General features: G+C 33.0%; 1 long non-coding RNA gene across 1 annotated transcript; it reads left to right on the forward strand.

The window, feature by feature from the left end:
• Nucleotides 1-1,566: 1,566 nt before the first annotated feature.
• LOC146994370 (uncharacterized) lies at nt 1,567-13,113 on the forward strand. The gene is made up of 2 exons (XR_015043861.1): nt 1,567-1,862; nt 12,726-13,113. It is a non-coding gene; the product is annotated as an uncharacterized LOC146994370 (long non-coding RNA).
• The last annotated feature ends 382 nt before the right edge of the window (nt 13,114-13,495 follow it).

The following is a 13,495-nucleotide window of genomic DNA, read 5'->3' on the forward strand; positions in this document are numbered from 1 at the left end:
TCACTTCGCAACAAGGCAAAAATACGTTAAAAATCAAAACATCTGTATTAAAAATTAGGATGTAAACCTTAACACTTATTTCCTCGAATAAATTCCAGAATGGATTAATCATGATTTAATTCGCAATAATAAAAAAGGTGTTATCTTTGTTATTGCAAAGATTACTTTCTTTAGATTGGCAACAAATCTACTATTCTGCTCTTTGAAATGTAAACAAGCAATGGCCCATGGCAAAATTTATTAGGTTTAGAGGCACTTAAACAACTTTTAAATTGTTTATAACTGTAAAAATATTGCACACAGATTTACTAAAGGCATAAATACTTAACCGGAACATAAGAACAACATAATTCAATCATTTTTAAAGCAAAAAATGCACAATTTACAAACATATAAGAATAAAGAAAGTGAGATTACAGAGTGGATATATACATATATATACATATATATATATATATATATATATATATATATATATATATATGTATACATATTTATATCCTTTCGGTGCCACCGATTGCAACCAAAATATGAGGTGCGCATCTACATGTTATAGCAGTCCTGTATACAAAATTTCAAGATTCTGAAGCTACTTCGAGATTCTGAAACTTTTAGAGTTATGCGAGATACGTAAGTACGTACGTACGTACACACACCACGAAAAATTCTCTTCTGAATCTATTTTAAATCAGTTTTATAATTTTTTGGGGGGCAAAGAATCCTTTATTATATCCTTACATACAGATATCACGCAAACACATCGTTAAATTGCATTCGATAGCGGTCAAAATGGATATTTTTGTTGAATTACGATACACGAAATTTTTCACGATTACAATACTGTGGGAACTGTAACTGTAACTAAGATTATGTAAGAGCGCCATCTGGATTAGGGTGTGGTCAGATGAGATGAGACGTGAACGATAGTGAGGACAGACGTGTCCAAAATGTTTTGACGATTATTCTTTTTACTTTTCTTTTCATTCTAAAGTAAATAAATAAATCCTTGTCTATCTTCATGAGTTATAGTTATGCTTATCATCATTCCTTCCACATATATTGGTGTCAGAAGTGGGATTCCGTGCTCATAGTTGGATTGAGCCATTTGGATTACTAACGTTCACCCAAACGGATTACAGGTGAGCAATTAACATTTATCAATTTCATTTTGACTGTATAATTGTTTCAAGTAATAAACATGCCTTCAGAAGAAAATTTTGAAAAGTTAAAACTAAAGCGCAGTATTGAAAGAAGCAGTACTACGAAACTAATTTCAAAAATGGATGTTGCTTTAGCAGATGGAAATGTTACATGTGATATCTTAGACGAACATTTAGAAGTTTTAATAGACAAAATGAATAAACGAAAGTGCTTAGATAGTCAAATTGAACAATTCATTGATGTAAACTTAATTGAGGAAAAAGTAAACACTAGGTGGAGGAATCGTGCCTCAACGAAGCACCAGATGTCGCTATCTATCTCTACTCTGAAGGAACTCTCCAGGTAAACACATCTTCACTTGGTTCGAGAAGTTCCACAGAAGCGGTCTAACAGAACGCTCGCGAAGGAGCTACAACTAGACGTTTACTGGTCGCGCGTAGGCGATCGGACTTGGAACTTATCTAAAGTGACCGCACGTAGGTGGTCAGCTGTGACTTTTACATCTCCATACTGGAACCAGTGTTGTGATTACTCTCCTAAACATATTTAATCCATTTGTACATACTCATTCGGTTTATCTTTTCTTCTATGAACCAGGAATAAAAACATGATACTTTGAATCGTGAGTGTGATCTCTGTTTGATGATAAGACGTCACCCTCTCAACTATGGGGGCTCCAAGCCGGCGAACTTCAAAAAAAGGTACTGTGAAAACTTTTCCTTCTTTAACCCACCGGGCGGCTCGCATTCAAATCTATTTACGTCTCGAAAACTGCAGTAAAAATTAACCATGTTTACAATTTTTTTTTCACTTAGAGTGAACCAAAATTGTCCTGAAAACGGCCTTTGTTAGATTTTCTTTCCCCCTCCTTGTAGGGCGATCAACAAGTCGTTTCACTTAAGTCATGGCTTCCTACTGTCCTTTGATTACCGCCTAGAGGCGATTAAGCAGATGGGCTGCTTTTGCCCTTACGGAGGTAGGAGCACGTTTTGTGTCCATGCTTTGGTTAGACGAAAAAAGATTTTTTTTTTTTTTTTTTTCTGGAAATCCAAAACAGAAAAGGAAGTTTTGTATTGCATTGTTACTAATTTTGGGCATATTTCTAATCTTAATTGCTTATCAGAGCCGTGCCAAGATATTTTTTCACATGAGGCAGAAAGGTCAATGCGCGTCCATATAAATATAAAAATAGCTACACTTGTATTAAGCAAAAGTAATTGTATTAAATCAAAATGTCATAACTCTTATAGCAGAATTATACCGTAATTCTTAAAGTATTTTTTAATCGTAGTTTTATAAATTCAGAGAAATAATGTAGCCAATTATTTATAATTCTCAAATGAAAACGTTAAAAAATTCGTTTTTGATAAATAAGAAATAACACTGAAATGCATATTGCAGTAATTTCCAGGTTTTCTTGCAATTTTTTTGGTTTGTTTTATTGATTTAAGTTTGACGAAGCTTATTTCCCCTAATAATTAAAGTAATTTTCGAATTCGCATAGCTAATTTGGCGCCTCTTCTAGTGATTCACATGAGCCCGGCTTTGTTGCTTTTTAAGTATAAATGTTATTAATTTTTATTGCGTTTCGGTATTTTAATGTACGTTTATAGAATGTTAATTTGTTTTTATATGCATATTTCAGTAATATAATCTTACGACTAGTGAGACAGTGTAGTTTAACTAATTTTCTGTTTTTGATTCATGTTATCGAGCTTTAACGCTAAGAAAAAATTTATAAGAGGCTTAAAATACCTAATTCCTATTGAAAGCTACATGTAATTGATAATTAAATTACTATTAAAATAACAAACACATGCTCAGTGTCAGTCATTTCGACATAATGTTTGTAATTCATTTTACCACAAATTTATTTCGTTTATCTTGTTTCATATTTATAAAAGGGGAGTTTACCTTCATCGCATTTATTGGTTGATTGAATATTTTGAAACAAATTTCAGTCATAATAACCTTATTAAAAATTTTCTACATATAGACAAGATGTCACAGATACCTCTCAGTTTCCGAACTAAATTACATGGTACTGAAATTCGGTGCATTTTCATATGATTATTTTCGACAGAAAGAGTTACCTTACGTAAATCACAAAAGAACATTGTTTTAATTCTTAATTAAATATAGCACTTGTATTAAATTGCTAAAATTCATTGTTAGGAAAATCTCGCTCTAAAAAATTAGACACTTTTACCTTTCAAAGTGGAATTTTTGTGGTTTTCTCTGTGCATAATGTGGGCGCGAGTAAGTTTTTCTTAGAATGTCCTCCACGGAGGCATTCCTCCCTTTAGGCAGATAGCTCTCCCTTGCTTTGAAGGAAAAATAAAGCAAACCAAAACAAAAGCTTCAAAATTGGTGTTTAACATTTTTTTGGGTTCAAATACGCAAATTACTTCTTGATCTCAATTCACATTATCAAATGTTATTATTTAAATAAATAAAAGCAAGTTCAGGATTTCCATTTAAATTGTTTGTTTTGAAATAAAAAATAAGAACAATCAGTTTTGAATAAATCTTGTCAACATCAAGCAGGGACAGGAACATGCCAATGTAAAATTTAATATTAGGCCAAAAAGAAACGCTTTGACGTAGATTTTGGATAAAACTTAATCAAATTCGCAGGTAGTCAGAGACAGGCCTTTCTTCAGTAGAGAGAAAAAAATGTTTCTGAAGTATTTGTGTATTTATTACATAAATGTTTTAATGCTTCCATAGCACTGCTAATCGATAAAATTTATTTGATGAAAAGTAGGAAGTTTGCTTTTAAAATTCCGATTTTTCAACCTTTTTCAGTGACATATGTGGCATCGAAAAACACGTCTGGCCAGGAGGCAGATTAATGGCTGAAAAATTCTTAGAATTTAAAGAGTCATCGAACAAAAACATTTAGGGATGGCGAAATTCTAAGAATTTGGCACTTGACAACGGCAAAAGTTTTAGAATGTAGAGAGCTACAGAATTTAGGCAGGGCAAAATATTTTAAATTTATAGAACATCGGTTAGTAGAATTAAGATCCCACAGCGATTGCACTGAGAAACAAATCGACCTGCTTCTCGATTATGCGGATGGACGCAGATTAACTTCCGAAAGCTCAGTGAAGCAAGAGCTATACATAATGCAGCTATTTACGATTTCTGCTATAATAAACTGAAATTTAATATAATAATTTAACAATATATATCAGTTTACGAAAACATGATGATACTTTTGAGAAATTTTCTTTAATTCCCAGTACACTAAAAAAACAAAAAAAAAATTACTATAGATTATATAATGATATTACTAACAAAATGATGCCGATGACGCATTTAATTTTTATCTTTTTATTAATCTAAATAAATATGTCATAGAGTTTTCCATAACTTATAGTTTTGCAAATTAAAAATGTTCAATAATATAATATGTGATTATGGTATTATTCAAGGCAAAGCACACGACGGTTATCTGCCTAAATGGAGGGATGCCTTCGTGGAGGACTTTCTAAGGGAAACTGGCTCGTATACACGTTACACATGGGGAAAACCACGAAAACGACCATGCAGCCAGCCCGTTCGCGGGATTCGAACCACGAACCGAACTACCAGTGTTCAGCGTCTTTACCGCTCGGCCGCTGGTGGATAATATGTGATTATGAAAGCTGTGTAAAAGAAGAAAAATTCTTGCACATTCGTCAGGCAGCATACGATGGGCACCTGCTTGAGGAAAAGGATGCGTTTGTAGATGACTTTTTCAGGGAAACTGGTTTGGTATATTCAACCTAAAATTCACCAAAATACCAAGCAACGAACGCATTCGCCGGAATTCAAACTTAGGCAAAACTACCAGTGTTCAGCTACAAAAGAGAGTTAACAACATAAACAGGTAACATGTCTGAAATTAGTATTTAATGCATCCAACAGTGATATGATTTTCTGATATAATTTAATGGAATATCACTGTAAAAGAATGGGAATCGTTTTTTTTTTTTTCTCCTTTTGCAAGGAGATTTTTTTCCGCTTTGTTTTCAACATTTGGTTGAAATGCAAATTAAATAAATATTTACAAATGCAGAATATTGGATAGCTATTGATGATTTCGAGATTCAGTTTCTGAAATCCATTTCATGTGTCATTTCCTTAAAAAGGTGATACTGAAACCAACTTTCGAGGAGTAAAATGATTACTAGAAAAGAGTTTCCGATTTCTTTCATTCTTTTATTCCCATTATAAATTTATCTCGTAGTTTTTAGAACATTCTTCTATCCGTAAGTGATGATTTGCTTTCCGAGAAAATTTTCTGAATGGAATAAATTACTTAGTCTTCAAACCATGGGAAAATCTTGCCATCGCTGGTACTTAATTCCCTTCATTTACTGAGATAACCTGCTTTGTTATAAGTATGGTACTTCTTTTCTGATTTTTACTGAATTTGCATGCTCAAAGCTATCTAAATAAAGAAACGCGTACATATATGAAAGGGATATATATTTTTCAGAATTCCCCTATGAGCTGTTTATTCTTAGGGCAGAAAGAGGAAAAAGCTTGCATACATCGCCATTCCCGGAAACTAGACAGTACCGAAAACATTACTAGACAGTCCGGTTTACCAAACAATAGAGTTTATCTGATTCCAAGTTGTAAAAGCTGACAGTTATAAATTGTTATGTTCATGGCGACCTTCAGAAGGCATCAAATTACTTCAAAAGTTCCGCTGCTATAAATTTTCAGACTGCAATTTTGTTCCTTTAAATTTTCAAAAATACCTATTTTTTAAGTATTTTTCGGTACTTATATTAATATTGATACAAATAATATAGAAAGCACCAAACGTAGCTATGATGTATTTTAATTTGTCCTTAGTATTTTCTCACATATAAGTATTAACACTTTGTCTACACGTTTCTAATGTTTCACCATAGTAAGCCTTCTCTTTCCGAATGTATTCAGTTCCTTTTCGCTTTCGTTTTCTGCTTCTTCTTTTTTTTAAAAAAATTTTATTTATTTATTTATTTAATGTTACCATATCCTGAGTTTTACTCTAGCTATTAGCTAGAGTAGCTACTAGTAGCATTCATTATATCACATTCATTATATTCATATAGCTACTAGCTAGCATTAAAAACTAATATAGCTTGTCAATATCAACACATTTTTATCTTCAATAAAATCCACTAATTCGATTGATGCTGTAAAAATTACAATTTAATACTTTAGCCAATTATTCTGATTATAGTGATTTAAATTCGATTTTAGGCAACATATGCATTCTTTCAGAAAACGCGATATATTGAGCACCGCTGTTACAAGTAAATACTGTACATTCAACCATTTCATAATATGTAAATGTAGCATAACTTCTTTTCGAGTGCTTGCATTGAGAGTCTCCTTCAAGTAAACCTTAATGGAACTTTATTTCATGAAAATTTAGAAGTATTATAAAAGCCTCAGAATTATTTCCATTGCAAATATTTATGGATTTTGCAGAAAAATATATAAGAAAAACATCAATGAGAAACTATTATCAAATATACATTTCATGACAGTAGTAAAACATTTTTTCAGTACCGACGGTGTTAAAAAGCTCAATATTCTGATAAGCTAAATAAAATAAAACGGTATTAAAAGTTTAATATTGTGATAAGTATACTAATCTATAACACTCATTTGATATTTTTGCCATTAGGAACTATAATGTAATTCTAACCGTTAAAGTAACATTGTATTTGTATTAACTACAATTGTAATTGTAATTTCAATTAAATTTATCAGTACTCGTTGTTTCCTGCACCTTGAGGGAGACGCATTATTATTTTTTTTTCTATTATATAAAATACTGTCCTCAGAAAAAAATGTCTCTAGACATGATTCTGTCTCCAAAATTAATGGATGAGGTGAACAGAAATAATCTTGGAACAGCCTTTGGGCAAGTGCTGCGAGTATGCGAAATGTAAGACTGTAATTAAACTTCGACCATCCTGGAGACTACACTTTCTTAGAATATTGCTATTCGACAAATTATAAGACCTTCCATTTATCTTTAAAGTTTAAGCTATCTGTTATTGACTAAGAAAAGCTGGTAATTCATTGTAGTTACTTTGTAGTTAAAACTACAACTAATGCAGTTATAATTGTAATTGCGCCGCCCAGATGGTATAGTGTTTAGGGAAGCCTGACTGCGATACCGAAGGGCCTGGGTTCGAATCCCGGAGAAGGCATGGCTTTAACTGTTCGTCCTTTCATAGGAGGCGATGGTGGCCCACATATTAGATGCCTCCATAATAAAGTGACTGCAACTTCTGGCCTTGTATAGACTAATGGACTGTGTTGCACTGTAACTGTTCCCAATCTGCCATTGGGGAAATAATAATAATAATAATAATTGTAATACAATGATTGTTCGAATTACAATATAACTCCAAAAGCAATTAGATTTTTCGCTCAGCAGAGTAATAAGTCGTCTTTTGAATACTACAAGTTCAAATCGGATGCCCATTTTGGCAAACAATCTAAATGTTTAGATAGCTCCGTGGATTTCCTTATGTTTAACATGAATACAAATCATTTTATTTTAGAAAGTTCTCTATGAGTACATCATTCTTCTTAAACGTTTCGTTGCATTCAATTAAATAAAGATCTTTTCCTGCTTTTATTAACGGGTGATGTGAACATGAGCCAGTTTCCCTTAGAAAGTCCTCCACAGAAGCATCTTTTCAGTCTTTACCGTAATCCAAATAATATGACAATCACAGGTGCATAAGAAAATTGTACTTTTATTTGTTCTTACGTGAAACAATCATGGAAAATAGTTCATGCAAGTACTTTCACTTGTAACTGAATAATGCATTTTGACTATTTATGGAAAATGTGTGTTATGTTGAATAAAAGACCAATTCGTAATTTTTTTTTTCCAATGGCAGGGAGTAGCCGTTTATAGACATTGATCACTACTAAGGCCGGTCATGTTATTAAGGAGGGAACTAATACGTGGGCCACCGTTGCCACCTATGAAGAGGACGAACAAATTACATTCATGCCCTATCCGGGATTCGAAACCAGGCTCTTCGGTACAGCAACCAGAGTCACGAACCTCTTTACTGTCTGGGCGGTAATTCATAATAAATGGATTTAGTAAAATGTCTAATACACACAGCAATTAAGCATACTGATTGCTGATCAGAATCCTTTTTTACCAGCTAAAGCAACAGGTTGGACAAGCGTCCCGTAACAAATCCTTTGCGAAAACATCCCTTTGCACTGGCATAACTCTTTGCTTGCTTTCCCTTAATCTTGTAATTTAAGTTCACATGTATATCGAAGATCATAAACATACATATTTGCTTACTAACGTTATGTGCATTTCGGTCTATATAAAATATTTCCTTTAAATAAACTCCTATTTATGCTGGTACCACAAACTACAATATATGTAAGATGATTCAGAAGACATGACAGAATTTTAGACAGAATATTTTTCTTATAGGTGATTATCCCGTTGTATTATTTAAAAACTCATCATCCAAAATGCAGAAACATTTCGAATATAATCTTATTGACTGTAATTTTCAAATATTATCACGATTTCCTTAGCCTATGTCACTGAAATTATAAGGGGCAGTTGTTTTTCTGATTAAATAGTTACAATTATCTGCTGCGCAATTTTAATTAAGAGGTCATTACAATTGCATTGTAATTTTTATTAGATTATATAATTACAGTTATACCGTTTATTCAATTAGATTTCACAATTAAAATGCAATTATGATTAAAATGCATTTGAGTAAATTGTATATGTAATTAAAAATTGTTACATTGTAATTACAAGATAATTGCATAATATTATTCCAATTACTATGTGTTTTCAATTGCATTCTGCAATTACATTTGCAATTAAGATCATTATTTTCCTGGGCTACGTAACTGCTTTTATCAGAAACAATTGCTATCTTAATTACATTATTATAATTACTTACTGGAGTTACAATGACAGTGTAATTGTAATTAGATTATATGTTTGCAGTTGCATTGAATATGAAATTGGATTTCACAAATATAGAGTAATTGTAATTTAAATGAAATTACGCAAATTGTAATTGTAATTAAAAAAACAGCTACTTTTTAACTATAACTACTTAGTAATTGCATAATTTTATTACAATTGCATACTACACTTAGAATTACAATTATGATCATAATTTCACTATGTTAAGTAATTCTAATTATCAGAGACAATTACTTCCCTAATTACTTAGTTATAATTACCTACTGCAATTGCAGTTAAAATTACGTTGTAATTAGCTAATATTACCGTAGTTGTGATTAGATGCAATAAAATTTGTAATTGTAATTAGATTATATAATTATAATGTTTGTGATTATCATTGCATTGTAATTGTAAGACTTAAGAATTAAAATGCAATTACATACATTATTGTTGCATTTAAAAAGTACTTACTTCCTAATTGTAATTGTGAAGCTAATTACAATTGCAATATAATTGAAATCACATATTTCAAAATATTATTGCAGTTTCTTGCAATTTTAATTTTAATTCCAATTACATTTTGCCAAACTGCATCTAAAATTTGGAGAATAATTAGGCTGGAAAATGAAAATTCTCTTTACGAGCATAAACATTTAAGTTTACTATAGCTGGTATAAGCACAGAACAGCTGGAAGTTTTAAACGAGCTATTTATTCCGAGCTGTTATTCAAAACCTAACGATAAAACCCATTTGCCCCCTAGCGAATAGATAGTTTCCTCTCCTCAATTACCTCCCGCAGAGGAAAATTATCACCTGTCAGTTTACATTAAGAGCAGAGAGGGGAGGGCACTCTGAGACAGGCCGTATATATGCTGCTTTGCCGTTTCGGGCCAAAATTTAAATTTACGTATATATGCTGCCTTGCCGCCATGAGGACCAAAATATTTGGACGCATATATGCTGCCTTGCCGCTATGAGAGCAATTATTTTCGAACGCATATATACGGCCTTGCCGCCTGGAGGGTTAAGATAGTGATACTCGTGTTTCGTTTTAAAATGAGTTTCTTAAATAATTCAAACAAGGGTGATTTAAAATTAATTGTCGAAAGAATTGGAGAGAATGTTCCAGAAAATGCTAAAAAAGCTAACATTAGAAAAATTATAGAAAATTCTGATGTCTTCAAAACGAACATTGAATTTGTTCGTGGCGTCGTCAAATCGATCGTCCGAGGATCGGATGCCTAAGACAAGTAATGAACACTATCTGTTAGAAATCGAACGTCTTAAATTAGCCAAAATTGAGAAGCAAATTGAGCTAGAAAATTTAAAATCACAATCATTATCGGGTGATAGAAGAAACGCACAGACTAGTGTTGAAAATTTACTGAAAAGTGTTAAAACGCTTACAATCTCTGTTCCTGAGCGGCCAGAGGCATTGCATTTGTTTTTCATTTCATTGGAAAAAGCTTTTGCCACCAAAGACGTTCCCAAAGACTTACAAGCTGAGATACTAATTAATTTGCTAGGGGTTAAAGCGAATAATGTTTTAACGTGTGCAACTGAAGAAGGATTGTCGAATTACGAAAACCTAAGAGAGTTGTTTTTAGCTTAATTTCAGCCGACACCAAGAGAGATTCTGAACATCTTTAAACATGCTCAACGCGCAGCAAACGAGTCGCATGTTCAATTTGCATCGCGATTGACAGCAGCATTTGAATACTACTGTCAGGTTAGGGAGATACAAAACGATTTTAAGTTATTTGATTTAATTGTTGCAGATAAATTATATGAAACTTTGGATTTCAAAACGAAAGAATACATAGGTGTTCGTGAGGGGAAAACATGGTTTAATCCAACACAGTCAGGGCGAGAATGTGATTTATATTTTTCATCCCGAAGAAAATCGTTGTCTGAAATACATAACCCTAAAGTTAAGTCTAATGAATCGAAAGTACCATGTGTTCAAAACCAAGGTATTAAGAATGGCTCATTCCGTCGTAGCAAACCTAAAAGCAAACCGGAAGTCATTTCGTCGACGCCAGAGAGATCATGTTACGTCTGCGGGGGAAGGGGTGAACATTTTCATTTCGCTAGGGATTGTGTAAAACGTAAACAAAGCGAATCGCATAAGGAAACAGAAAGAAAAAACAAAACAAGTGTTAATAACGTCAGTTTTATTCACGAGTTGCAATATGCTGATATTTTCATAGAAAATAAAAACATAAAAGTACTTATCGATTCAGGCGCTCAAGTTCCGGTCATAAATTCATCATTCATTCAAATAAAGACACTGCTGGGCGGTAAAATAATACTTAGCTCATGTTTTGACGAAAAAAAAAGGGGCAGATATCGCTAGAGTAGGATTATCTTTAAATAGCAATTCACCAAGGTTAGAAATCATTGTTGCAGCCGTAAATAAATTATTTGTTCCTTTAATTTTAACACCAAACATTTATTCCCAATTTCTAAAAGTAAGTCGGGAAGAAAAAAATGAAACATCTAATCCTGATACCGAAAATGATTTTAAAAGTGAATCATCATTACAAGAGTGTTTTTTATTAAATTTTGAAAATGTGATTGACGAATGTGATGTGGATTTCTTGCATGTTACTGATGTGAACATTCGTAAGGATTTATCGTTATTGATTCATAATTATAAACCAAATAAAACTAAAGACACGAATTTAAAAATGAATATTGTGTTAAAAGATGGTATTCCAGTATCGCAACGGTCTCGGAGATTACCGTTTGCTGAGCAAAAAATTGTTGATAAACAGATAGGCGAGTGGTTGCAAAGGGGATAATTAAACCATCTTGTTCCGAATACGCATCTCCAATTCTGTTATGTAAGAAACGTGATAAAACACATAGATTATGCGTAGACTTCAGACAGTTAAATAAAAAAGTAGTGAAGGATTCTTTTCCAATGGCCCAGGTAGAGGAAGTACTTGATCATTTGGGGAAAGCGAAAGTTTTTTCAACTTTGCATTTTAAAAATGGTTTTTTCCACGTTCCAGTCGATGAAAGATGTACCAAATATTTAGCATTCATTTTTCATGCAGGTTTATTTGAATTTTTAAGAGCACCGTTTGGTTTGACCACAAGTCCTAGTGTATTTTTAAGATTTATCTATAATGTATTCAGGGAATTAATAAGGGATAATACAGTTGCGATTTACATGGATGATTTTATCATACCTTCCAGTGACGAAAAAGACGGATTAGAAAAACTTAAACGAGTTTTAAAAGTAGCTTCAGAATATGTACTAGAAATTAATTTAAAAAAATGTCAATTCCTTAAAAGAAAAATTGAATTTCTCGGTTATTTAATTGAAGAAGGTACAATTCGTGCATCTCCAAATAAGACCCTTGCAGTTAAAAATTTTCCTCAACTTAAAAACGTTAAGCAATTGCAAAGCTTCCTAGGTTTCGCTGCCCTGCTAAAAATGCCCCGTAGAAATCCATAATTTTTTTTTACGGGGAATTGGCCTACGGGTACCCATACAGCTCTGCGGGTACATCGCAACTTGGGATCATTTTGAAAACTATTTTTCAAATGTTTCTTTTTTTTGTATTTTCTGTTTTACAGATGTATTCCAGTGTTTCGAGGTCCTCACCTGTGGATGGCCAAGCATGTGGGAATCGTGCCTCAACGAAGCACCAGATGTCGCTATCTATCTCTTCTCTGTAGGAACTCTCCAGGTTAACAATCTTCACTTGGTTCGAGAAGTCCGACAGAAGCGGTCTAACAGAACGCTCGCGAAGGAGCTACAACTAGACGCTTACTGGTCGCGCGTAGGCGATCGGACTTGGAACTTATCTAAAGTGACCGCCCGCACGTAGGTGGTCAGCTGTGACTTTTACATCTCCATACTGGAACCAGTGTTGTGATTACTCTCCTAAACATATTTAATCCATTTGTACATACTCATTCCGTTTATCTTTTCTTCTATGAACCAGGAATAAAAACCTGATACTTTGAATCGTGAGTGTGATCTCTGTTTGATGATAAGACGTCACCCTCACACTAGCACTGATTACCAAGAAGTTAGAATTATTGAAAATCTTGTCTCCGATTACAGACCTCTTAAAACCAAAATTACGAACATTGAGACGACTATTCAAGTAAAAGATAAAACACCTATTTTTCACAGACCTCGACGATTACCTTTTGTCGAAAGAGACATTGTAGACAAGAAAATTCAAACTTGGTTAGCCGACGGCATAATTGAACCTTGTTCTTCCGAATATTCTTGTCAAGTTGTAGTAGTACGCCAAAAAAACGGTAACCCTAGAGTAGTCTTAGGTATACTAACAAACTTAAACGTTTATTGAAACAGAAAGAGAGTTTTACTAACT

The sequence above is a fragment of the Stegodyphus dumicola genome, chromosome 11, assembly GCF_044657685.1.
Source record: "Stegodyphus dumicola isolate Sdum_Otavi_A_Nest chromosome 11, ASM4465768v1".
Classification (NCBI taxonomy): Eukaryota; Metazoa; Arthropoda; class Arachnida; order Araneae; family Eresidae; genus Stegodyphus; species Stegodyphus dumicola.